This window comes from Aspergillus karnatakaensis (genome assembly GCF_047715665.1).
Source record: "Aspergillus karnatakaensis strain CBS 102800 unplaced genomic scaffold BJY04scaffold_16, whole genome shotgun sequence".
NCBI lineage: Eukaryota > Fungi > Ascomycota > Eurotiomycetes > Eurotiales > Aspergillaceae > Aspergillus > Aspergillus karnatakaensis.
Window position 1 is genome coordinate 543,981 of NW_027395728.1, and position 8,912 is coordinate 552,892.

Consider the following 8,912-nt stretch of genomic DNA (forward strand, 5'->3'; position numbering starts at 1 on the left):
TAATAAATTAATTACTAGTTAATATAAGCATCTTATCTTAACTTAAAATAAATATTATTATAACTTTTATAAGAAATTAGCAAGCTAACTAACCCTTTACTAATATAAAATAACTTTAGTCTATTATTTATATTATATAAGAGTAGTATTATAAAAGAATAGACCTTTCTATATTTTCTTAACCCTAGTAACTTTTCCTAAGCTTATAATACTTAACTTAACTTTAATCCTTTTTTTAAATAACTTTTTATCTAACTAGTATAAAGACTAGTTATAATTAAGATTAAGCTTAGTTAAAATAAGCAAGGCTAAGTATCTTATATATAAAATACTTATAAAATAGTTTATATAAGTATATTACTATTTTAAAAATAACTTTAAGATAATAATTTATAATTAATTAATAAAAAATAAATAAGACTAGATATAGTAGTAATAAGTATCTTTAAATATCTGTGCTAGTATACTATCCCTCTACCTCCCTAAAGTATACTAAGTAGTATACCTAATAAAAATATTTTCTTATTTATTATTTCCTTACTAGTTCCTGGTCTGCTAAATAATATATATATATAACTTCCTTTATAGGCGTATTACTAGGTAACTTTTAATATATAATAATTAGTATTTATTTATACTTATTAGTATTATTATGCCTATTCTAATACTAAAAGTAATTAATATATTAAGAGCCTAAATATTATAATAGCATAATCTTCTATAGTTAATAATATTTCTTCCTTAATAATAGTATCCTAGGATATTATTATCTTATTATAATATTACTAGCTTGTATTATTCTGTTATATAAACTACCTTAGCTAGGTTTTTAATAAGTAACTTAATAATTAAGCTATAATTATTAATAGCTTAATTAATAATCTTAATTAATATAATACTACTTTTACTAGTAATACTTAAGAAATAATTAAATAGCTCTAAAAATAAGTTCTTAAACTTAATAACTAGTTTATTATAAAAAAATATAAAGCTTAAGACTAATAATACTTAATCTAAGCTTAAGTACTAATAGACCTAGATAAATACTTATCTTAATATTAATAAGAATAAATCTATAGAATAAGGAGATAAAGTTTTTTTTATTTTTACTTATTTTATTAGGGTAGCTTATAAATAGTTTAAACTCTTTATAAGAGAATATTAAATTACTAAAATAAATAATATAACTAATAATATTAAGGAAATCTTTATAAACTATAGTATTTTTAAAAAATACTTAAAAAATACTTTTAGTAATATAAATATTACTTAAAATACTAAAAAAGAGATAAAATAACTAAGATAAATAAGTAATATATTTTACTATATATCTAGGTTTATATAATCATAATTATATATATCTTAGGATAACAAGGCCTTTATTAGGTAATTTAAAAAAAAACTTAAGTAAGAGATCTTTAAAAAAAAATAGCTATTATAAATAAGTCTAAAATTATTAAAAAAAATAGTTAAGTAAGTAGTATAAATTAATAAGTAACTCTAAGATCTATAAATAAGAAGAGAAGGTTATTATTAATTATAATATAATAAATACTAAGTACTATATTTTTATTAATTTAGTAGGACTGGAAGAAACTATACTAATATTAAATAATAATTTTAGTTAAGAAATTAGGGATATAATAATCTTTATAAACCTTAATTAATAAAACTTAATATAATACTTTCTAAGAAGGAAAGAGAATAGTATTAAAAAAAGAATCTATACTTTACTTATAATAAATTAGGCTATAAAGTAATAGACTACTTTTTAAAAAAAAAGTAGGGCTAGAAAAATTATAAAGGTTCTAAATAAAAAAAATAACTAAATACTACTATAAAGCTAATAATATTTAATATAATAAAAAAATTATCCTTATTAGAGAAATCCTAGAAGAAGAGGGTAACTTACTTTTAATTTATAAAGAAGCTATAAGAATTACCTAGAAAATAAAAGAACTAGTTAGGTATATATTATATTAAGCTAGAGAGTTAAAGGTAAGAGAATACCTAAGTAACTTACTTTTAAACTAAAATAAATAAAATAAATAAGCTCTTAATATTATAATTAATATAAAGCTAGAAGCTTATATATATATCTAGGCTAGGAAATATAATACTAGTTATAATAGTAAGGCTTATAAGCTTATATATAAGTATTATATAAGAGAATATTAACTTTAATAAACTTTATAAAGTAACTAAGTTAAGAGATTAAATAAGATTTATAAAAATAAATTTATTATTAAACTAGTTTAAGAAAAAGAGTATAGTAAATTATTATATAAGATTTTAGCCTCTTTAATAAATAATTTAGTATTTAAGTAGAAAGCCCTAATCCTAATAGAGAAAAACTTATTAAGATACCTAAAATCCTAATAAAAAACCTTATATAAGAAGGATTTAAGGATTTTTTTAAATTATTAGGTAATAAAAAAAGGCCTAACTTTATTTATAAAATAAGATTACTAAGAATATAAGAGGATTAAAATTAAATAAGAATAATAATAACTTTAATAATAAATTATATTTTAATATTATTATATCTAGCTAATATACTAGGACAGGATTAATAAAGATTAAGTAATATATAAATAATTATTAAGAACCCAGCCAGGCGGTCTACGCGGCAGAATAATACAGACCAGTAACGTTACGACGAGATAATAGTATCCCAGGATACTATTATCAGGAGAGAAATATTATTAGCCACGGAAGATTACGCTATTATAATATTTAGGCCCTTAATATATTAACTACTTTTAGTATTAAGATAGATCTAGTAATACTAACAGGTATAAATAAGTACTAACTATTATATAATAGAGCTTACCTAGTAAGATACTTATAAGGGAAATCACGTATAAATATTATCTAGCAGACCAGGGACTAGTAAAGAAATAGTAAATAAGAGAGTACCCCTATTAGGTATACTACTTAGTATACCTTAGAAAAGTATATAGAATAGTATATAACGCGAAGGATATTTAAGAATATTTATTACTACTATATCTAGTTTTATTTATTCTTTGTGATTAATACAAGTTATTATCTTAGAAGTTACTTTTAGAATAGTAATATACTCGTATGAACTACTTTACAGGTATCTTATATATAAGATACTTGGCCTTGCCTACTTTAACTAAGCTTAACCCGACTATAACTAGTCTTTATACTAGTTAGACGTAAAATTATAAGGAGAAAGGATTAAGTAAGTTAAGTCAAGCGTTACGAGCTTACAAGAGGTTACCAAGGTTAGGAAGACGCAGAGAGGTCTGTTCTTCCGTAACAATAATTTATAATAAATATTTATAAGTTTATAAAGCCTATAAACAAAATAATTAAGATTATTATAATAACTTAAAGAAACTAGTAAAAAATAGAAAAGCATACTTAATTATAAATATTATTATTACTAATAATATAATTATAAGTATTATATTAAATACCTAGAATATAATTAATAACTATAAGTTACCTATTATAAATAAAGATATCTAGTATTATAGTATAATATTTTAAAAGACCTAGTAGAGTATAGCCTGGTCATGCCTAGATATATAAAAAATAATATAAAGTATTTATATTATTAAATAAACTATATATATAAAGGGTATAAGAGGCACCTAGACTATATATTTAAAATATAGCTTTATTATTATAAAATATTATATCTTTATTATATTATAAAGAAGAAAGAGGTAGGACTAGTATTAATACTATTATAATATAGTAAGGTACCTAACTAGGGACTAGAATCTCTAGAAAATAATAAACTAGCCTTACTAAGATCCTTAATAATAATATAATAAAAATAATATTTTAAATTATTAATTTAGGTTAATAGATAGCTAGTAAATACTATAATTAATTTAGGAGTAACTAGTAATTTTATAAACCATAAATTTATAAACTTTTATAAATTATTAAGTATAAGAAAAAAAGTTCTTATACTAATTAATAAATTAAATAATAAGAACTTAAGAACTCTTAAACTAATAATTAAATTAGTATTACTACTTATAGTAGTATATAAGAAATATTATAAACTAAGTTTCAATATAACCCCTTTAGGTAAGTATAATATAGTATTAGAGATTTTATAGCTTAAGGATTATAATCTAAATATTAACTAAAATAAGAAAATACTCTAGTAAAGAAAAAAATACTTATAAATAAAAAAAGTACTAGTTAGGGCTAGCAGCTAGTAATATATTTAAAAATAAGATTAAATAAATAATTAAATAACTTATAGAAAGATTAGTACCTAAAGGTAATTATATAACTTTAAAAAAAAATCTAGTTATTTCTATTATTATAGTAATAAAGTAATTATTAAAGTAAATATAATTTTAATAAATATTTCTATTTAGGCTACTAGCAAAATAAGATAATATTATAAAATTATTAAAAATAAAAAAAAATAAAGAGGAAGCTTAGTAGCTAGTAGTAGTTATAAGTAATATTAAGCTACTCTAAAAAGTCCTAGAAAAGTATAGTTAATTTTAAAATATTTTTAAGAAACTTAAGAACCTAGTACTATTATTATAAAGGCCTTATGTTACGGAAGAACCAACCTCTGGCTTCTTCCTAACCCTGGTAACCTCTCGTTAGCTCGCAACGTGTAAGACACGTGAATCTGGGGGTTCATGTGATACAAATCCTAAATAAGTTAGCGCGGAGGGCAACACTTAACTAAAAGATTATATTACTTATAGGCTAGCTATAAGTACCCTAGATTTTAATTAAGTAACGCAAGTAAGTTATATAAGTAATTATATAACTATATTACGTGCCTAACGTGCGTCCTTATAATTACCTTTTTTTTAGGGCTTTATCCTAAAGCCTTATAAAAAATTATATAATAAGTAGAACTAAGGCCTTAGGCCTTTTATTATTATATAAAAGCCTTACTTTAATTATATATTATATAAGAGCCCTACTTTAATTATATATTTAAACTACTACGCGTATACTAGACTTTATATTACTAGTAATTAAATTAGCTTAGTTAATAGCCCCTAGTTATTTTTTTTAAATAAGTATAATATTAGATTAGGCTAGCTTATTAGGGTATTATTAGTAAGGTTTTTAGGCTTACTAAGTATATTTTATAACTAAAAATATTATTTCGCGCCTGCCTAGAATTAAACTTAGGAACTATTTTATTATAGCCTGCGAGTAAATTATAAAATATATAAATCTAGGGGTTTATATAATACAAATCCTAAATAAGTTAGTATAAAGAGTAATACTTAACTAAAAGATTATATTACTTGTAAGCTAGCTGCAAGCACCCTAGACTTTAACTAAGTAGCGCAAGCGGGTTATGTAAGCGACCACGTGACCGCACCGCGTGCCTGACGTGCGTCCTTACACAACGCTTGACTTAACTTACTTAATCCTTTCCCTAAATAGCTTCTTATCCGACTAGTATAAAGACTAGTCATAATCAGGGTTAAGCTTAGTTAAAGTAGGCAAGGCCAAGTATCTTATATATAGAATACTTGTAGAGTAGTTTATACGAGTATATTACTATTTTAAAGGTAACTCTAAATAATAATATAGTATTAATTACAAAGAACTAGCAAGACTAGATATAGTAGTAATAAGCGTCCTTAAATATCCTCTGTAGTATACTATTTAGTATATTAGTAGTAAATAGTTTAGTATATTATCTACTCTTGGCCCTACTATCTATATACTATCCCGTATACTAAATATCTTGGTGGTGCAATAAAGGTTCCTCCTTCTAATTAGTTCTTGTTAGTATGGTCAGGGTTCTTCCTGTTGGCGGTGGACTTAATAGGCTGTCAGGCTCCCGCGGCTGGTTGTGTCTTAACACCTTATAACTATATTATATCTATTTAAGAAGGAAAAGTATTAGATTACTAATAAATAATCTTATTAAATAATAAATATAATAGGTTGCTAAAAGAATATATTAATATTAAAGAACCAATTAGGATTATCTAGAAATTAAAATTATTAATAAGATATAGGGTCTTATTCATACTAAAAAAAAGATAAAAAGTAATTTTATATTAATTACTAATTATTTAATAATATAATAATTAAGGATTAGTACCCTTTATTCTTAATTAATAATATTTAAAACTAATTATATAAATTAAAATAGTTTATAAAACTCAATATAACTAATATATATTACTATATTAAGATTAAGAAAGGAAAAGAATAGAAGACTACCTTTGAAATAAAATAAGGTTTTTATAAATATTAGGTTATATTATTTAGGCTAACTAATATACTAGTATTATTTTAATAATATATTAAAGAAGTTCTTTAGAAGGTTTTACTAAGATATATATATATAATAATAATATTATTATTTACTTAAAAACCTTCAAGTAATATATACTAAATATATAAGAAATATTAGTAAAGTTATAAAAAGTAAATCTTAAGTATAAGCTTAAGAAATATAAGTTTTATATTAAGGAGATAAAGTTTTTAGAGTACTAGATTAATAAGGATAGTATTTAGGTAAAAATATTAAAAGTTAAAGTAATTTAAGAATAGCCTATACCTAAAAATCTTAAAGAATTATAATAATTTATTAGTTTATTAAACTATTACTAATATTATATTAAGAGGTATACTTATAATATAAAACCCTTATTTAAGCTATTAAAGAAAGATATCTTATATAAATAAATAAATAAGTAATAATAAGTTTTTAAAAGAGCTAAAAAAAAAGCTAATTAACTTACTACTTTAAAAAGAGTATAATCCTATCTTATTTATAATAATAAAAATAAATATATTAGATTATATTTTAGGAGCTATAATAACTTAAATTAAAATTAATAATAAAAAAAACTAGTAACTTTTTACTTAAGAAAGTTTATACTACTAAAAATAAATTATAATATTTATAATAAAGAACTACTAGCTATTATAATAATATTTAAATACTAGAAAATCTATCTAGAAAGTATAAGGTACTAAGTTATAATTAGGTTAGACTATAAAAACTTAACTTACTTTAAAATAATTAAAAAGTTAATAAGAAGACAAGCTAGGTAGGCTAAATTATTATTATAATTTAATTATAAAATTATATACTATAAAAAAACTAAGAATATACAAGTAGATACTTTTAGTAAAAGACTAAACTATAAAAATAAAGAAAGAAGTCTAAAACTAGTAATCCTATAAGTTAATAAAAATAGAATACTAGGGAATAACCCTATAATCCTAGCTATAATAATAGAAGTTAGTAGACTAGGAGTCCTAGATAAGGTTAAAAAAGTTTTAAAAATAATAAACTTATATAATAGATCCTAGAAATATTAAATAATAGGATTAAATATTAAAATAGTATAATTTAAATTAAAGGATTAATATATATCTTATTAATACTAATTAACAAGATTATTTTAGTATATTATAATAATTTAATAGAAGGATATTTTAGAATTAATAAAATATATAAAAAGATTATAAGAAATTATTAAAATAAAAATATAAGGAAAAAAGTTAAAAGATATATTAGTAAATATAAAAGCTATATTAAGAACAAGCCTGCAAGGCATATTTTATATAAGTAATTATAAAACCTAGAAGTACTAATAAAACTATAAGAATAAATTATAATTAACTTTATAAGTCCTTTACTAATTATAGTATTAAGAAGGACTATCTTATAATTATTATAGACTAACTTATAAAATATATTTACCTAGTACTAATAATAATAACTATAATTATAAAAAATATAGGTTACTTATTTATTAATATTATTATTATAAATTATAGCATGCTAAAGTATATTATATTAGATAGAAATAAATTATTTATTATAAAATTCTAGAAATTAGTTATAGACTAAATAGGAATTAAGTTATAAATAATTATTATATACTAACTATAATTAAATAAATAAACTAAAAAAGTAAACTAAATTATTAAGTAATATTTATAATATTATATAAATTATATATAAGATAACTAGAAAGATAATCTACTAATAACTTAGTTTATATATAATATTTTAATTTATAATATAACTAGTATAATATTATTTAAAGCTAATCATAAATATTATCTAAATATATATAAGGAACTAATATAAAAAGAACTAGTAACTAAGAAAGCTAGACTTTTTATAAATAAATTAAAGATAATCTAAGCCTAACTATTAAGAGACTTAGAGTTTATTAATATATAAATAATAACTTATTATAATAAAAAAGATTTAAGGGACTAGATCTAGAAAAAAAAGGAAAGATTTTTTTCCTATAATAAAATATTAAGATAAAATAACTAAGTATAAAGCTAGACTATATTTACTTAAGATTATTTAAAATTTTAAGAAATAACTAAGACTAGTTAATTATTAACTAAAGTTACTAGCTTTTATAAAATATATATACCTAGTTTTTTATATTTTATTATTAGAATTAGTACCTGTTAATACTAAACTTACTAAATATATAGAAATTAAAAAAATAAATAACATAAAATATAAAGTTAAAAAGATTCTAGACTATAAATAAGTTAGTAGCAGAACTAGATACCTAGTAAAGTAAAAAAAAATATAATACTTTTAAAAATATATAAGAACTTATTAAGAACCTAATAAATTACTAGAAGAAGGTTTAGAAGTATTACTAGGGATCTTAAAAGTAAAAAATCTATATTTTACTAGAATATTAAAGACTTAATTATTTAAGTTAGACTAGTTTAGTCTAATATTATAACTAGCTAGATAATTATAGCCTTATACTTATTAGCTAGATACTTAAGTTTAGAATAATTCTTAGTAATTAAAGGATTTTCCTTATCTAACTAATCTATTACTACTATATTATAATCTAATATCTTAGCACCATGCTCCTTGAGATACTGTTACTATTTAAAAAGATAAGTAACTTTTATAGTAATCT